The 6,059-nt window shown below is 47.8% G+C and overlaps 1 long non-coding RNA gene across 1 annotated transcript; it reads left to right on the top strand.

The window, feature by feature from the left end:
• On the top strand, nucleotides 1–3,140 carry LOC135830649 (uncharacterized). Its single transcript, XR_010556080.1, has 2 exons — nucleotides 1–1,232; nucleotides 1,987–3,140. It is a non-coding gene; the product is annotated as an uncharacterized LOC135830649 (long non-coding RNA).
• Nucleotides 3,141–6,059: the final 2,919 nt, after the last annotated feature.

The following is a 6,059-nucleotide window of genomic DNA, read 5'->3' as shown; positions in this document are numbered from 1 at the left end:
CTTTATTTTCGGAGAAACACTACTCATTGTAGTAAAAAGTAACAATGAATAGCGATATCATCTAGGAAGGATCGCTACCCTAACGCGAAGGAAAGGCCTTGCACGGCTGCTCTACGAAGTGTTGAAGAAAGACTCATCAAAGTTAGTTGGTGGACGAACAACTCGCTGGCGCCGGAAAACTTGGCCCCCAACGATGGTGTTTGGTGAATCATCAAGCATAATGTCTTGTAGCAGTGTTCACGGAGGAAGGAGAACGCTCTAGTCGCTGCTGTTGTCCGTTTCATCCACGTTGGGCGTTAGCTGCACCGCGCCTATTGTGTTTTAGTATTCCATGGACACACATTAGCATTCAGAGCGATTGTGGAGCCACAATTTACTTCACACAGCGTTGTATTGTCCACGAGCGCAAAGTTCATTATCAGCAGTAACTGTTACTCTTCATCCTACATGTAGACTTGGAGTATACACGGCCTTGTCACGACAGCGACAGCTCTACAGAGTGTTCAAGTGAGAAACATTAATTTCTATTGTTGGTGGACGAATAAATGGCTGGTTCCGAAAAAACACGGCCTGCACCGATGGTGTTTGGTGGATCATCAAACAGGGTGACCAGCAGTGTTCACCGAGGAAGGAGAATGCACTCGCCACCACTCCGATTCATCCAAGTGGGCGTTAGCTGCGCCGCGCCTATTGTGTTTTAGTATTCCATGGACGCACACTAGCGTTCTCAGCGATTGTGGAGCCACAACATATCTTCATGCGGCGTTGCACTGTCCAAGAGCAGAAATGTCAGCAGTGACCCATCATCATACATGTAGATTTGGAGTATACACACCATGCGCCAATGGGCCTTGGCACAACAGCGGCAGCTCTACGGAGTGTTCAAGTGAGAAACATTTGTTTCGACTTTTGGTGGACGAACAAATCGTCGGTGCCGAAAAACGTGGCCTGCGCCGATGGTGCTTGAAACATCAAGCATGGTATGTGGTGACTGTCAGTGTTGATCGAGGAAGGAGAACACTCAGGCCGTCGACCGTTCATCCATTTCGTTAGCTGCACCGAGTCTATTGTGTCCTTGTATTCCATGGGCACACAATCATGAAGCATGGCGTCTGAGCTGTGTTCACAGAGCGGGGAGATGCTCTTGCTGCTATCTTATCTGTCCTGTGTATTCCCAAGTGCCGAAGGCTCACAACGATGGTGTTGGACAAGTCAGATAAAATAGAGTCAACGTAAGTACGCATGTGTTCTCTTACTGACTGAAACATAAATGGGGTGTAAGAGCTAATTCAAATGGTGTCGTGACATTCTCATGTACGAGGTTAGTGTGTAGTACTTGTTACGTACTGAATTCTGTGACTTTGTTTTGTCTCCATATACTGCATGCATTCACGTTTCACAGTTATCAGTTTGACCCTGAGTTCATGTCTGTTATCCCGTGTCTCCTCTACTTATTTTTGTTTCCACACGGTTCATGGTGTAGCGCTGCACGTGTTCCGTCAGTTTGAACTTCAGCATAAATCGCAACTACTTGTACTTTCAGACATGTCACGTGATTGTTGCCAGGGTTTGAGCCAATCAGAGCGTTTACAGGCAGGGCCTGAACCCCTGATCATGCCTTGCCTGCCAGCTCTACTACGATATTATATGTCACGTACCCGCGCGCGCGCGCACGGTTCTCCTGCGCTTGGGCTTGCTTTCCCTTGGTAGTTGGAAGTCAGTGGCTGTTTTAGTACTCTTAGATTATGTACAGAAAGTGGTGGACATCACGCAAGTGCAGTGTAAATTAAAGGGTGGTTGTCAACTGACAACCGCATAATTTTTCGACATAATTAATAAAAGAATTTTCATCTAAAGAGTGAAAAGCAACTAAATAGAGCGGTTGTCGGTTGACAACCCCCCTTTTTAGATTATGTATCTGAAGTAAACACAACGTAGAAATATCACAATTGTCTCTTGTGTATTATATCCGTCTGATGTCACCAGATCGTCACACGGTGCTGTGACCAAGATACGGATCATGCCGAACGCTGATTCAACTGGACGAATCGCGAGGCTTTTCAGATGCAGGGACACAATGGAAACTGAATGACTTCAGAACAGCACTGAAGCGTTATGTTATCATGCAAGACGCCTTTCTGCGCCGCACAAACACAGGCGGTACTACAGCAGAAGATGTCACTCACTATTCTGCAGGTGCACTGGTGACAGGCGCATGCAAGTTCACCAGAAGGAAGCGGTCTGATGTTAACTGGAATGCCAGCAGTATGAGAGGGTGTGCATTCTGCGGCAGATCTCACCTGGACAAGAGCTGCGCGAAATACACAACAGTAGCACAGCGGAAAGAATAACTGATTGAACAGAAGCGTTGCTTTGTGTGTTTGCGCACAGGGCACCGGTCAACTCAGTGCAAGGCCACCCGCAAGTGTAATGTGTGTTCTCGCATGGGTCACCAATCAGAGTCACCATCATGTCACGATCTGCCCTGAATCTCAACAGAAATCTGACAGCAGTACCAACATAGTAGCTGACCAGCCTGTGGCTGACGAGGTACCAGCATCTAGCGCAACAGCAGCTAGTGCAGCATCAACCAGTATCGCCATTGACCGTAAGATAGTCAGTCGTCTTGATCGGTGCAGATTTCCTCTGGGAGTCTTGACGGGGAGCACCAGAGGACTTCCGCCAGGACTACAGTTTCTGCCTACCACAGTCGGTTTTGTGGTGACTGGCCGAACACGTCACTCCAAACACTCAGCTACGCCGATGAGCAGCCATGCCAGCTATCGTTTCTCTAACTGATGCAACTTCCGACTCCTGCACCATCCCAGATCTGTGGGACCTAGACTGTGTTGACATCCAGGATTCAGGCAATCTTACTAACAACGACCTAGCCATTTGGCAATTCATCATTGTTCTACGATATTGCCTGCCACCAATCGTCATGACCTGCGATACTGAGAAGGCCATTTTACAAATCAGTGCCAACCCAGTATACAGAGATGCGACACGATTTCTGTGGTTCGCCAACTCCGACAGTCCATCAGTCACCCCATCCAGCCTGTTCACGCTCATAAGCAGTCCATTTCTGCTTGGCGCGTCTATACAGCATCATTTGGCACAGCAAGATGACAAAACAGCTAGCAGTGGCTATTGGTGAGAACATTTTCTGCTGTGCCATTGGAGTGTGCACGATACACGAACCCTGCTCTTTTGTTGGCACCGCCTATGTAACTTACTGCATAGGGTGCAAGGTGACCGTTGTCGGTTTACATGTACTCCAGTTATTACACAGGCATGCACTGAGTCTGTGCTGCACTGTGCATCCATAGGTGTTCGTTTGCGGTAGCGCAAGGTGACACGCAAGGCTGATGGATTGTTTTGTCCGCTGCTATTCGAAGCTCTCGGAGTCGGAAGCGTTACCTCTGTTTCCCCTGTTCCTCCCTGCGCGGAGTCTGTAGTTCTGGCTTGCAGTTGCTGTTACATGCATGTTGGCAGTTGCATGTGTTTTGGTTTTCAGTTGTCTTTATTTGTTTTGTGTAGACGACAGTTCAATATTCTAGCAGTTGTTGCACTTCCTACTTCTGAAGTACATTCCGTAGTTATCTGCGGTTGGTGTTCGAGAGAGCAAACAGTGTGTTCTTCTCCAGAGTGGAGTAAACCATTCGCTTGTGTCTGAGTAAAACCCTGTGTGTTGACGAAGAGGTTGACTTGGCTGTAGAGTGAAAGTACCACATGGTCCACAAAATCTTAGAACTAACTTAGGGTCTTCTGGCATATGGTATAATTATATGAGCAGCATGAGAGTGAAGTAAAAGACTATTAGCTCAAACATTCAGTCTTTCAAGAGTAGGTGTTTCATCACAGAATAGGTTCTGCAGTTCACTTACACACTGCAACAATGGACCAGCAGTGTCCAGCATACAATAGAGTCATGTGAATATGTACCGTATGCATACTCACAGCTGCAAGGCCAGCGCCCCGTGGCTGCTTGACTTCTCAATCGATATAAATATTCACAACAGTAAGACTCTGTTATCAATCAGAGCTGTGCTTCGAAGTAGTCACAAATGCCCCATGATCAGTCACAAAACAAAACTTGGCAACCAGTCCATGATGATTCACAGCTTCCACGGTGCCCCAAGACCAGTCACCAGAAATGACCGTAGTAAATCTGCAGGGAGTTTCATAATCTGTTCATTGCAGAGTCCACTATGCTATGATTCAAGAGGGGGGTAGCGTTCCTGCGGATGCGGAAAACTTGGCTGGAACCCGAGTGTCACGTGAACCCTGATTTTTAAGACTTTTATTATTTGTTTTACGATGAGCCTATTATACGCGATACAGGCTCAGAACACACTTTTCGTCTAGTTGGCATATCAGGGATATAGGGCGGAGCAGCCCATATCCCCAATTATGACACGCGAGTAATAGTGAAATACGATTGGCGTATTGTGCTGGACTGACTGCGGTAATGTAAAGCTAAAATAAAGCAGTCAGTTTGCCCTTAGCATGGCCTTGTCATGACGGTGCCACATCCGTGGAAAGGCAACATGCCGGCTAATCTCCCTGAGAAGTTGAGTGGTTATCAGCAGGTGATGACGCTGTGTCGATGATGACCTGCTGATGCCCGACAGGAACCTTGCGAGGAGAGTCATTGGGCCTGACGGGTAGGTAAAGCCAACTTCCACATGAAGTTTGCGGATGGCCGACATGTAGACATGGACAGATCGGGGCTGAAAAGTTCTGAACAACTCGGCAGCAAAATAACACAAAGTAAAAAGTCATCACCTGGCAATGGATTCCAGTTATGCACTTGACAGAACTGGAAGTAACGGGTATCGGCGGAAAAATATTTCCGGCTGGTGCCAGTGCTGCTAGCTGCAGCACGGAGTCCGGCAACTGAGAGTTGGCAAGACTGGCTGATCTGGCTCAGCTGCTGCTTCCGGAGCCCTCGATGGTTCAAACACCATCGGCACAGGCCACGTTTTTCGGCACCGACGATTTGTTCGTCCACCAAAAGTCGAAACAAATGTTTCTCACTTGAACACTCCGTAGAGCTGCCGCTGTTGTGCCAAGGCCCATTGGCGCATGGTGTGTATACTCCAAATCTACATGTATGATGATGGGTCACTGCTGACGCTTCTGCTCTTGGACAGTGCAACGCCGCATGAAGATATGTTGTGGCTCCACAATCGCTGAGAACGCTAGTGTGCGTCCATGGAATACTAAAACACAATAGGCGCGGCGCAGCTAACGCCCACTTGGATGAATCGGAGTGGTGGCGAGTGCATTCTCCTTCCTCGGTGAACACTGCTGGTCACCCTGTTTGATGATCCACCAAACACCATCGGTGCAGGCCGTGTTTTTTCGGAACCAGCCATTTATTCGTCCACCAACAATAGAAATTAATGTTTCTCACTTGAACACTCTGTAGAGCTGTCGCTGTCGTGACAAGGCCGTGTATACTCCAAGTCTACATGTAGGATGAAGAGTAACAGTTACTACTGATAATGAAGTTTGCGCTCGTGGACAATACAACGCTGTGTGAAGTAAATTGTGGCTCCACAGTCGCTCTGAATGCTAGTGTGTGTCCATGGAATACTAAAACACAATAGGCGCGGTGCAGCTAACGCCCAACGTGGATGAAACGGACAACAGCAGCGGCTAGAGCGTTCTCCTTCCTCAGTGAACACTGCTACAAGACATTATGCTTGATGATTCACCAAACACCATCGTTGGGGGCCAAGTTTTCCGGCGCCAGCGAGTTGTTCGTCCACCAACTAACTTTGATGCGTCTTTCTTTAACACTTCGTAGAGCAGCCGCGCAAGGCCTTTCCTTCGCGTTAGGGTAGCGATCCTTCCTAGATGATATCGCTATTCATTGTTACTTTTTTATGAGTAGTGTTTCTCCGAAAATAAAGTCAGCTGCCTGGGCATTAGGCATTAGTACTGCCTAGGCCTAGCGCCTGGACTTGGAAAAAAATTGATTTTGCAAGTCTTCAATCATGTTTGCATGTACGCGCTATCCAGCCATGTGGCGTGAACAGATTGACATGACG

This window comes from Sycon ciliatum, chromosome 1 (assembly GCF_964019385.1).
Source record: "Sycon ciliatum chromosome 1, ocSycCili1.1, whole genome shotgun sequence".
NCBI classification, from domain to species: Eukaryota; Metazoa; Porifera; class Calcarea; order Leucosolenida; family Sycettidae; genus Sycon; species Sycon ciliatum.
This window is presented reverse-complemented; position numbering and strand designations above follow the sequence as displayed.